The sequence below is a fragment of the Grammomys surdaster genome, unplaced genomic scaffold (genome assembly GCF_004785775.1).
Source record: "Grammomys surdaster isolate TR1022 unplaced genomic scaffold, NIH_TR_1.0 66, whole genome shotgun sequence".
Lineage (NCBI taxonomy): Eukaryota > Metazoa > Chordata > Mammalia > Rodentia > Muridae > Grammomys > Grammomys surdaster.
Genome location: NW_021604568.1, coordinates 5,708,470 through 5,721,795, shown reverse-complemented (window position 1 = coordinate 5,721,795; position 13,326 = coordinate 5,708,470). Strand labels below are relative to the sequence as shown.

General features: G+C 43.7%; 1 protein-coding gene across 1 annotated transcript in view; it reads left to right on the top strand.

Annotated features, from left to right (window-relative positions):
* The first annotated feature begins 869 nt into the window (after window positions 1-869).
* Armh3 (armadillo like helical domain containing 3) overlaps window positions 870-13,326 on the top strand; it is a 145,835-nt gene continuing 133,378 nt past the window's right edge. Inside the window, exon 1 of the mRNA XM_028773372.1 lies at window positions 870-989. The gene's annotated coding sequence lies outside the window, so the exon portion shown is untranslated. The remainder of the gene's footprint in view (window positions 990-13,326) is intronic.

Below are 13,326 nucleotides of genomic sequence, written 5' to 3'. Positions count from 1 at the left end.
CTTTCTTCCTTTCTTCCTTTCTTCCTTTCTTCCTTTCTTCCTTTCTTTCTTTCTTTCTTTCTTTCTTTTTTCTTTTTTTCGAGACAAGGTTTCTCTGTATAGCCCTGGCTGTCTTGGAACTCACTCTGTAGACCAGGCTGGCCTCGAACCCAGAAATCCACCTGCCTCTGCCTCCCAAGTGCTGGGATTAAAGGCGTGTATCACCACTGCCCGGCGGTAGGATCTCTTTCTAAGTAGTGGTGGTACACATCTTTAATCTCAGCATTTGGGAGGCAGAGGCTGGTGGATCTCTGAGTTTGAGGTCAGTTTGATCTACAGAGCAAATTTCAGGACAGCCAAGGCTACATAGAGAAACTTTGTCTTGGAAAACCCAAAAAAAGATAGGGACTCTTGTAGCACAGGCTGCCCTTGAATTTGCTGTAAAGATGGAGTTAATCTTGAACCTCTGATCCTCCTATCTCTGGTTCCCAAGGGCTGGGATTAACAGATGTGAAGCATCAAGCTTGGTTATTTACATTATATTCTATTAGATTGCAGCTCCTCTCACCTGTGCTGGCTAGTTTTTTGTCAGCTCGACACAGGAAGAATCATCTGAGAGAAGGGAATCCTAAATGAGAAAATGCCTCCATAAGATTGGGTTGTAGGCTGGTCAGAATTTAAAACAACAACAACAACAACAAAACCCTCTCTACTATAGCGGATTTAAACCTAGTGACTTCAGGTGAAGGGCTCATTCTCTCGCGGTGTCTGTTGGGAGTTGTAGTTTTTGCGATGCTTGCTGGGAATCGTGGTCTGAGCCCGCTTCAGGAAGAGAGCTTGAAGGAACCTGAGGAGAGGAGGGTTTTAGGACCCAGCGGGGCGCGGCGGACTCGGGAAAAGTGTCGGAAGGTCGGGAACGCGCCCGTGATTCCGGAGCAGTGGCGGCGTCGCCGGAGTCGGGAGCGAGCAGGCCTGCGAGCTGCTAGGGTGCTAGAGAAGCCGGGGGCTCGGTAAGCGGCGCGGGCCCGGCCGGGTCCTCGAACCTGGCCCACCTCTGCGGGTCCGCCCTACTAGGCCTGAACCCAGAGGCGGCCCTGGGGGCGGGGCCTGCGTCTGCCGCGGAGACACGGGTGACAGGGCAGAGGGAGGGCTGCGGTTGCTGGGGCTGCCCGCGGCGGGAGGGTCGGGCCTGGGATCTCAGAATGCTCCTCGCTGCCTTCGAACGCCTGCTACCGGCTTGATCCTGCCCCTCAGAGGACCCGCTGAGGCCTCGGGGCGGGCGAGGCGCTGACCTTTGACCCCAGCGCAGGGCTGACCCTGAGCCGGTCAGCTCTTCCAGGAGAGTGCTCCTTGAGAGAGGCCGGTCCCTGTAAAGTGCTCTGATGCCCTGGAAGGGCTGGGTCCTGCGCTCTTCAGTCTTTAGCACCCACTTTTTGCAGAGTTAATAAACCCACTGCGCTTTCACGGGATGAGTAGGTGCAAGCCGGGAAACCCACCCTGGTTTGACGAAGAAAGACAGTCACTGGGGAAGTTGTCCCCGGCGAATGGAACAGCGGCATATTCTAATAAAATGTTGCGGGACTATCCCTAACTCTTCTTTCTAGAGAAAGTTTTAAACTTAAGTGTGTTTTCCTTGCAAAATAGGGCAAGCTTGATGCTGAAACGTGGTTAGTGTTAGAGCCATCATGTGTGGCCCTACAATCACTGGCTGGTTCAGAACTAGCTATGTAGACCAGGCTAACCTCAAACTGTAAAGATCCTTCTGGTTCTCTCTTCCCAAATGCCGTGATTTCAGTGTACTCCACCATGCTAGGTTTGTCTCCTGCCCATGAGTTAGTACAGAGTGACTTGGAATTATTTTTGGCACGTTTTTTGACTGACTGGATGTGTATGTATAGTCATTTCCAAGTGAAGGATTTCAAGATAGTAGATCTAACAAGGGATTTGATAACTCCTCTTAGGATAGTTAAGGGAGTTCACATTCTTAATGAATTAGCAAGCCTTTAATGTGTTCTTATTATGACAGTTATTGCACCTTGTCATGTTTAAAAAAATAGTTTTTTTTTGAGACAGGGTTTCTCTGTGTAGTTTTTGCTGTTAGCTCTCTTTGTAGACCAAGTTGGCCTCGAACTTACAGAGATAACACATTGAGTTCAAGGCAAGCCTAAACAGCTTAGTACTAAAAAACACCAAAAATGAAAACAAACCCTAGATAACTCAGAACTCAACATTTGGGATACCTTGGTGGTTCAGAGGTTTAAGAACACTTACTCTTTCAGAAGACCCAAGTGTGGTTTCCAGCTCCCACACTTTGTAGCTCCTGGCTCACAGCTACCTGTAACTGGCTTCTGTGGGTACCTGCACTTGAACACACACCCACATACAGACACAAACACACACCCACACAAGACACAAACACATATAGCATGGGGTTGGAGAGATGGCTCAGTGGTTAAGAGCACCTACTGTTCTTCCACAGGTTCTGAGTTTAATTCCCAGCAACCACATGGTGGCTCACAACCATCTGTAATGGGATCTGATGTCCTCTTTTGGTGTGTGTGTGTGAAGACACCCGAAGCTACAGTGTACTTATATAAATAAATCTTTAAAAAACAAACAAACAAACAAACAAACAAACAAAAAAACAAACCCATAAAAATGAGGAAAAATAACAACCAAAACCAACCCAGAATTTGGGGTTTCACACAGAACAGTTTAGGAATCCATAAAACTTGGAAAGTATGACCAAATAACAAATCGGTTCAGGATCTATGTGAGGGGTAGCTGTTACTTCAGCATTCATTATTGAGCACTGACTTAGACTGACACTTAGCTCAGGATGTGTGTTTGTTACATACCTGTGTGAAGGCATTTGTCCAGCATGAAGGGAAGATACGTTTGAACTACGTGTTGAAGGTTAAGTAGGAGCTTTCACAATAAGGCATCTGTGTTGGAGAGAACAGCCTTTGCAGAGACATGATGTAAAGTATGAAGGGGGAAAACCAACACGAAATTTATGTGGAGGTCAGAAATTCATCCAAAACAGGATTTATGTTGGGAAATTGTCTAGAAGTGAGATTGAAAGGAGGGCAGGAAGCCACTGAAACTTAAGAAAACCCAAACTATGATTTCATGTGTCTGTATGCTGCTTGTTTGTCTCTGTACCTTATGTATGCCTGGTGTCTACACAGACCAGAAGAGGGCATCAGATCCCTTGTAACTGGAGCTACAAACGACTATGAGAAGCCATGAGAGTACTACGAATTGAGCCCTGGTCCTCCTTTTTAAATTTATTTTATCTATTTAACTCTATTTTTAGAGACGGGGTTTCTCTGTGTAGCCTTGACTGTCCTGGAACTGGGTCTGTAAACCAGGCTGGCTTCAAACTCACAGAGATCCACCTACCTCTGCCTCCTGAGCATTGAGATTAAAGGTGTGTGCTACCACCAACCAGCTGAGGACCCAGTATTCTCTTTTAAATTATTTTTGTCTTTATTTTTCATTTTATGTGTATTGGTGTTTTGCCTGCATGTATGTCTGTATGAGGGCATCCAATCCCCTGGAATGGGAGTTATAGACAGTTGTGAGCTGCCATGTGGGTGTTGGGGATTGAACCTGGGTCTTCTGGAAGAGCAGCCAGTGCTCTTACCAGCTCAGCCATCTCTCTAGCCCCGAAACTGTTCTAGATTGACAGAGTGCATATTAAAACTCTAGGTAATGAAAGACAAGTCTATAGACATTATAGTTGAGGGAGACTTAGAATACTTTGGCTTTGGTAAGGAAGAGAACAGGATGATGTTAGACAGTTCTGAGTAGCTGAGACCTGAGTACGGGGAGAGTGGACTGAGGTTTCAGGCATGAGGTGGGTGGGATTTCAGTTACTAGGATTTGGATATAGTAACTGGGAGTCTGTACTTTAGGACACAGAAAAAGAACATCTGGTGGTGGTTGTTCTGGCATCAAACACAGGGGCTTGTTCTTTGGGCAAATGTTATTTATAACCACAAGGCCTTTTTATCTATCCCAACCTCTAAAAAATGACGTGGAGACTTATATTTATCTAAAATCATGTTAGTCCTCTGGTTGTTCTAGTTCCAAGTAGCACAACTTATATTAATCCATTTATATTATGTCTGCCACATGGCTTGTCACCTATTGGTCTCTAGTACTGGAATTGGGAATGTTCCCACACCCGACTCTTTCCCAGCCTGTCCTCTCCTGCTTCACTATAGGCCACCAGCTTTGTTACTAAAACCAATCAGAAGGTGAGAGAGGGAGTGTTTACAACATATAATGCAGGTGTTGAGCAGTTGGAATGACAATACCAAAGTCCTGCCTATAATCAGATCTCTGCCCCTTACAGAAGTCAGTATCTGAGTAATGCAAAGACAGTCTTTATACAGTGCACAAACTATTTTATATTCTTGAGCAGAGCTAACCTTTGAAGGTTAGGTGGTTATGGAAAGAAATTATTTGGAACTCTCTGGTGCATTGAGGTCAAGTTGCTTGTGGGATATTCAAGGGTAGGTGTCCGCAGGTAGCTGGAACGAAGGAGGTCCTGTGAGCGGAATAGGCTGGCAGTAGATGTGAGTGAGGAAGGGCTATGTGAGAAACAATAAGGACGGGGAAATATTGTTTATTAGGAAGTGTCAGTACGTGTAGCTTTTTTTGTTTCGTGTTTTTGAGACAGGATCTTACTGTGTAGCCATGGTGGCCTGCAACTCACTATATAGGTCAGACTGATCTAGAACTCACAGAAATCCTCCTGCTTCTACCTTCCAAGTGCCAGGTGTAAACGTGTAGCTTTTCTACCTAATGGTGGGTTCTCAAGGCAGAGATCATAGTTTTGTAATCTTTTGCTATCCTTTGTCTTATACTGTGCTTGTACTAGTATAAAGTCTATCGTTTTTAGAGACATACGTTCTCGGTGTAGCCCTGGCTGTTGTAGGACTCATACTGTAGACCAGGCTGGCCTCAAATTTAGAGATGCACCTGCTTCTGTCTCTGAGTGCTGAGGTTAAAGGGCTGTGCAACCATCACCCAACTCGTTTATTTACTTTTATAAGACTGGCCTAGAACTAGCTTAATGAGCCTTGGGTTCCACCTGTCTCTGCCTTTCTCAGTGTAGGGATTATAAGTGTGTGTCACTATGCCAGTTTTTTTGTTGTTTCTAATGTGTAGGTTCTGGATGTCTAACTTAGGGCCTTTTGCAAGGCACACACTTGGCCATCAGAGCTATTCTTATAGACCCTCTTCTTTAAGTTTATTGTCTTTATTTATTTTTGTGTGTATTTATTCGTGTGTTAATGGAGGCCAGAAGAAGATGTTGGGTGTCCTATCAGTCTGCCCTATTCCCTTGAGACAGGGTCTTTCACTGAATCTGGAGCTAGATTTGTAGCCAGCAAGCCCCAGTGATCCTTCTGACTTTGTCCTTGGTGGGTTAGAGATATGTGTGTAGCCTTACCCAGCTTTTTATGTGAGCGTTGGGGATTGGAACTCAAATTCTCATGTCTGCTGAGCCATCTCTCCAGCTACCTCTACCTTTTAAAATTTTGTTTGTTTTTTGAAGCAGGGTCTCATGACCTGGATTGATGGTCAACTTTGTTATATGAGGATATAAACCCTGGACTTTCTTTTTTAAATTTATGTATATGTATGTGTGTCTGTGTATGTGCCCAAGGAGGTGAGGGAGGTGTCAGCTCCCTGATGCTGGAGCTCCAGGCTGTCGTGCTGCCTGATATGGGGGCAGGGAGTTAAATTTGTCCTGCAAGAACAATGTGCTCTTAATACTGAGCCATTTCTCCAGCCCTAGACCTTGAGATTCTGATCCTCACGTCTCTTCCTCTGTAGTGAACCACCGATTCCACTGAGATAGGGTATATCTTTCTGTAGCACTGGCTGTCCTGGAACCTGGACCCGTGACTGGCCTCGACCTCAAAGAGGTCTGAATTAAAGGCTTGTGCTACTATGGCTGGGCCTTTATAAGATCTGAGTGATAGAACTCAGTTGTCTTCATAAGATGGAAGTTAACTTTTCATGTCTCCTTCATACTCTTCATTTTCTTCCATTTTCTCCCCCAGTGTTAGAGAACTCAGGGCCTCGTGCTAGGCAAGCACTTTCTACTGAGCTACAGACTCACTTCACTTCATCTTTAGGTGGTTGCTATTCATGAGCTTACACTGTTTAACAGAAGGGAAATGAGAAGACTAGCATTGTATTGTTTGAGGAAGTTGAGAGTTTGAGCATGATTTTAGTTACATGAGATGGCAGGATTGCGTAGCTTTCAATCAGAATTTTCTGAAATATTGTCAATTTGAAACTTGTTCCAACTTTTGAAAATATAGGTGTCTTTTCTCTTTCTCTTTTTCGACAGGTCTAGTGAAGGCTTACATTACTTCTTGTGTAAGATAAGTTGAAAGGGATTCTTAGGTGGTTATGTTTATATACACCTTTTTGTTTGTTTGTTATTGTTTTTGGAGACAAGGTTTCTCTTCTTATACCTGGCTGGCCTGGAACTCAGAAATCCACTTGCCTCTGTCTCCCAAATACTGAGATTAATACCCAGTTTATATATAAACTTCTTTATTTGTATTATTGGTTTGTGAAACTAGACAGTTTAATAAGCGTGTTGGAGACTAGAAGTGTGTGTGTGTGTGTTTGTCTGTCTGTATGTCTGAGTCTTGGGCACAACACTTTAACACTGACAAATCAAAATTCATTTCTTTGAAGATAGCCCACTTGTGGCTGTTGTGGAACTTACTCTGTAGACAAGGCTGGCCTTGAACTCAGTGATCCTCCTTCTACCTCCCAAGTGCTGGAATTAAAGTCATGTACCACCAGCTACTTCTGCTTTTATTTATGTGTTATGTGTGTCAATACTTATGTGTCATGGCATGCATGTGGAGGTCAAAGGACAACTTTCTCTGCCTGGTTTTTACCTTCTACCTTGAGGGTTTCTGGAATTGAACTCAGGTCGTTGGGCTTGGCAGTAGGCACCTTTCCCCACTGAGCCATCTTACTATCCCCTACTACTTCTGCTTTTAACTACAGACTAAATACAGTCTGAGGTAAGCACTGCTTACAGCACACGTGAAATTTGGGCCCGGACATGTATTGGCTCATGTGCTTAGTCTGATTCTGTGCTTTTCTAGAAAATAGAGACAGTGATTTTTTTAAATTATTTATTTGATGTATATGAGTACACTGTAGTTGTCTTCAGACACACCAGAAGAGTGAATTGGATCCCATTACAGATGGTTGTGAGCCACCATGTGGTTGCTGGGAATTGAACTCAGGACCTCTGGAAGAGCAGTTAACGTTCTTAACCTCTGAGCCATCTCTCCAGCCCCATGATTTTTTTTTTTTAAAAGTGTTGTCTTGAGTTAGACTTTTTTTGGATAAAGTGGGAATTTTGATTTTATGGTTTAGTTTGGACCTAGAATTATAAGGTCTCAAGATGCAGCTCTGCCGTAGAGTGTTTCTGTGTGTTCAAAGTCCTGCATTCAGTTTTAAGCATTGCCCACTTACTCACTAAGGTTGTAACTCACTCAGTCTGCTTTTTAATAATTTACTATTCCTAGAACCTGACCTTCTATACTCACAAGCCATTCCTTTAAAATATATTTAAATTATGCATATTTTATGTATATATGTGTATATATGTGTGTGTATATATATATTTCCTTATTTATTATGTTTGTATGTGTTCCTGTGTGTGGGTGCTTTCATGCTGTACGGTATGAAGATCAGAAGACAACTGGTGGGAGTCCGTTCTCCTTCTGACATGGGGATCCAGCGCAGGCGGTCAGGCTTTATTGCAGCTGCCCTTACTTGCTGAGCCATCTCTCGACTGTAATAGAGAGAGGATGGTTACCAGAGAGGAACATTTAGTGTCTTTACTATTTGCCAGCTGTGTTATTTTGGGCAAAGTAAAATTCATATAAAATTATGAGAGTAGTGCTTATTTTATCTGATTATTGTAAAGAATAAATACTAAGTATTTAAAGCACAGAGAATAGTGCCGTACATAGTAACTTCTCAGTAGTGTCAGCGTATATCACTTCCCACAAGATGGAAGCAGTGCTCTGAGGATAAGGAGGACTGACTGAAGACTTCACATCCAGGAAGTAAAAGAACAGTAGTGACGGCATGGAAGGGGTGTTCTGTCCTGGCTCAGTGAAGGGATTCATTTGGAGAGATGGTTTCAAGAACACAGGCTAAACTGGGCATGGTGGCACATGCCTTTAGTCTCAGCACTCAGGAGGCAAAGGCAGTAGATCTCTGAGTTGAGGCCAGCCCAGCCTGTAGACGGAGTTCCAGGATGGCCAGTATACACAGAGCCCTGTCTTGACACCCCCCTACAACCTCTGAACAAAACAAAGCAAAGCAAAACAAAACCACCAACAAACAAATAGAAATTGAATCTACTCTGTTTTCATTTTGAAGAAAGACTTGAAGTAACCAGCCATAGCTGGGTGGTTAGCTCAGTTGATTACAGCATGGTGTGAATAGACTTAGAGATGGGGTAAAACAGAAGGTGTTCCATACTTGCTTACCAGTCTTTGGGCTGAAAGCAGGGGAACCTGTTCATGCTGGTCAGAGAACCTGTGCCAAGAAATCCTGTGAGCGTAAGCTAAGTCCCTTAGACGGGAGGTAGCTTGACAGGGAGAGTTGCGTGTAGAGGTAGCAAAGCCTACATTCTTTTAGTGATGCCTGTGGTGAGTCTTGCAGAGGAATATAGGAAATAGATGATTAAAGATTGTTATTTCTTCAGTGTTAGGAATAGAACTCAGGGTCTCTTTGGAATGGGGTGTAACCAGGCAAAGCCTACACTCCTGGCTTTGCCTAAATTTTTTTTTTTTAAAACTCTTTTATCTGGCCGGGCGGTGGTGGCGCACGCCTTTAATCCCAGCACTTGGGAGGCAGAGGCAGGCGGATTTCTGAGTTCGAGGCCAGCCTGGTCTACCAAGTGAGTTCCAGGACAGCCAGAACTACATAGAGAAACCCTGTCTTGAAAAACCAAAAAAGAAAAAAAAAAAAAAAACCTCTTTTATCTGTAGTAACCAGGACACTTTTAGGAAAGCCAGGTTTATAAGAATGAATGGGTCAGGGCAAAATTGTCTCCTCTGAGAACCACTGACTTAGAATGATTGTTAAAAATGACCATGAAAAGTTGACTTTTCCGTTTTTTAAAGATTTATTTATTTTATGTGAGTACACTGTTGCTCTCTTCAGACACACCAGAAGAAGTCATTGGATCCCATTACAGATGGTTGTGAGCCACCATGTGGTTGTGGGAATTGAACTCAGGACCTCTGGAAGAGCAGCCAGTGCTCTTAACTGCTGAGCCATCTCTCCAGCCCCATTTTGTTTGTATTTTAAGACAAACTCTTGACATGTAGCTTGGTCTGGCAGTGACCCTCCTACTTCAGCCTCTTGAATGTTCCAATTACAGACACATCATGTAACACCTGATGTTTTGCATACCTGTACCTATGCCCGAGTGTCAGGTGTGGATACCTGACATTGATCTTTATATATTTTTTTGATACAGGTCTCTTACTGAATGTGAGTGTGAGGTGGTTCAGTTTTCAATGTTGGAAGTGTAGGTGCTCAAACTCATTATGTAGCTGAGGATGACTTTGAACACTTGATTTCCTTGCCACCACATTAATGCTGGGATTACAAGCATGTATCAGGAACCCAGTTTAGATGAGCCCTTTTTGTTTGTTTGTTTGTTTTTGTTTTTGTTTTTCGAGACAGGGTTTCTCTGTATAGCCCTGGCTGTCCTGGAACTCACTCTGTAGACCAGGCTGGCCTCGAACTCAGAAATCTGCCTGCCTCTGCGCGCCACCACTGCCCGGCTTCTCAAGCTTTATAGAATTTCTGGAATAGGGTTTGTTAACCTTGTCATTCACTGTTGGCATAAGAGGTGGGTACTGCCTTGTTGGAGAGGGTTGCCTGTACGTTGTAGTATGCTTAGCAATGTCCCTGGTCTCTATCCAGTGGATTCCATTGGGTTTTCTCCTGGTTAGGACAACCAGAAATATCTTTAGACATTGACAAGTGTCTTTGGGGGCAGTTAGGATCCAGTGATCTGGAGTGATTGTTAAAAATGTAGGTCTCACTGTTCAGCTGTGGATAGCCAGATAAACAGACTGTACTTCAATAGGAAAAATGTAGATCCTAGTCTTTATCCTAACAGTCCGATTTAGTAGTGGGAAGGGTTAGGAGTCTATATAGTTAGGAGGTAACCTAGGAGAATCTGAATCAGGGAATCATGGCTCTAGTACTGAATATACTCTCAGACCCATTCTTGAATTGTTCCCCATTTCATCTTTCTCTTCTTGGTTTACAGTGTTTGTGCTGGACAGTTTGTTGTGAACTTAACACAAACTAGAGTTATCTAAAAGGAGGGAACCTCAACTGAGAAAATGCCTCCATAAGGAGGGCCTTATGTTGTAGGGCCTTTTTCTCTCCCTCCTGCCCTCCCTTTCTCCCCTCTTCCTTCCCACCCCAAGACAGGGTTTCAGGGTTTCTCTGCGTAGCCAGGCTGGCCTGGAACTCACAGAGATCCACTGGCTCTGCCTCCTGAGAGCTGGGATTAATGGTCTGGGCCACCATGCTCACTTGTAGGCTATTTTCTTAATTATTTGATTTTTGAAGAGGACCCAGGCATTGTGGGTAGTACCATCCTTCGGCTGGTGGTCCTGGGTTTTATAAGAAAGCAGGCAAAGCAAGCCATGTAAAGCAAGCCAGTAAGCAGGTTCCCTCCATGGTCTCTGCATCAGTTCCTGCTTCCAGGTTTCTGTTCTGCTTGAGTTCCTGTCCTGACTTCCTTAATGATGGACTGTGGCGTGTAAGCCAAATAAGCCCTTTCCTCTCCAGGTTGCTTTTGGCCATGGTGTTTCATAGCAGTGATAGTAACCCTAAGACAATGGCTTCCCATTTATAATCAAGTGTTGGTGGATAATTATGCCCAGAGTGCTAAATTTGCTCAATTAACATAGTAGCAGTGAGCTAGTTAGATTTTTGTTTGTTTGTTTTTGTTTACAACTTGATACAAGCTAGGGTCATCTGAGAAGGGGGACTTCTGAATGCTTCCTTCAAATTGGCCTGTAGACAAGTCTACGGAGCATTTTCTTGATTGATGATTCACGGTGTGGAAAGGCCACTCCCTTGTGGGCTGTACTACCCTAGGCAGATGTCCTAGCTGGTATAACCAGGCCGGCTGAGTAAGCTGTAGGAGCCAGGTAGTGAGTATTGTTCTTCCACGATCCCTGCTTCAGCTCCTGCCTCCAGGTTCCTGACTTGAGTTTGTGCCCTGACTTAATGATGAGCATAAGCTGTAAGCTGACATAAACTCTTTCCTTCCCAAGATGCTTTCAGTCGTAGTCTTTTTCACAGCAACAGACAGCAAACTAAGATGTGCATGAAACTGGACATAGTGGTACATGCTTGCCATCCCCAGCACTTGGGTGGTGGAAGCGGGAGGAGTAGCAGTTCATAGTTACCCTCAGTTTGAGTTAATCTGAGCTAAAAGAGACCTTAAAAATTAAGTTAGTGTTACGTAACCTTTTCAGTAATGTTTACAAGGGGTTGGAGACATGGCTCAGTGCTTAAGAGTACTTGTTGCTCTTTCAGAGGATCTGGGTTTAGTTCCTAGCATCTACATGGTAGTTCACAACCATCCATAACTAATTCCAAGGGATTTGATAACCTCTTCTGATCTCTCCAGGACCAAGCATGCAGTAGTACACATTCATACATGCAGGCAAAATACTTTTATACATAAAAATAAACTGAATAAATCTAATAAATTTAAATAGCCAGGCGGCGATGGTGCACACCTTTAATCCCAGCAATAGGGAGGCAGAGATGTATGGATCTCTGTATTGGAGGCCACAACCGTGTCACAAACAAACAAACCAAACAACAAGATTGAATTTTCTTTTTCTTTTTCTTTCTTTCTTTTTTTTTTTTTTTTGAGACAGGCTTCTCTGTGTAGTCCTGGTTGTCCTGCAACTCACTTTGTAGACCAGGCTGGCCTTGAACTCAGAGATCTGCCTGCCTCCACCTCCCAGGTGCTGGGATTAAAGACATATGCCACCATGCCTGGCTCTGAAATATTTTTTTTAAACCAAATTATAATGTAGTGAGAATTTAGCTCAGTGATGGAGCACATGCCTAGTATGCATGATGATTTGGGTTCAGTCACCAGTACTGTAACCTTTTTTCCCCAAGTCTGGACAATCTAGAGTTTGTCCATTAAGGCAAATATCTATGTATATAAAACTTACCTTTGCTAAGCAGGAAGATAGCCATCTTCTGCTAGGATTGCAAGTATGAGTCACTGCACCTGGCTTAAGTTACTGAATTAAAACAAAATGAAACAAAAGATTTGCTTAGGGGCTAGAGAGATGGCTCAGGAGTTAAAGAGCGCTGGCTGTTCTTCCAGAGGACCTGGGGTCAGGTCCCAGCACCCATATTGTAGCTCACAGCTGTCTGTAACTCCAGTTCCAGGAGTTCAGCAACCTCACCAAGACACACATACAGGCAAAACATCAATGCACATAAAATAAAAATAAACAAATCATTAAAAAAAACATTTGCTGCCGGGCAGTGGTGGCGCACGCCTTTAATCCCAGCACTTGGGAGGCAGAGGCAGGTGGATTTCTGAGTTCGAGGCCAGCCTGGTCTACAGAGTGAGTTCCAGGACAGCCAGGGCTATACAAAGAAACCCTGTCTCGAAAAACCAAAAAAAAAAAAAAAAATTTGCTGAACCCTTACTGACACCAGAGTGATGCATTCCTGGTACCTCAAAAAGTTTTCTTGTGCTTCCTTGTCACATGTCTCCCTGCTGCTGTTCTAACTCTGTCACTGTAGATTAGTTTTGTCTTTTGATCTTACAGAAATGGAATCAAAAGGCTGTACTCTTGTATCTAGCATTTTCTGTGAAGATTAACTGCTGTTTCATGTATCTTTTTTTTTTTTTTTTTGGTTTTTCGAGACAGGGTTTCTCTGTATAGCCCTGGCTGTCCTGGAACTCACTCTGTAGACCAGGCTGGCCTCGAACTCAGAAATCCGCCTGCCTCTGCCTCCCAAGTGCTGGGATTAAAGGCCTGTAACATTATTTCCCTCAACAGTGGCTGATTTATTTATTTTTATTTTATATGCATTGGTGTTTTGCTTGGATGTATATATGCCTGTGTAAGAGTGCCAGATCCCCTGGAACTAGAGTTACAGACAGTTGTGAGCTGCCATGTGGTTGCTGGGAATTGTACCAGGGTCCCAAGACCACTGACATTTCTCTAATCCCCATGTTTCATGTATTATTAATGTCTTCTT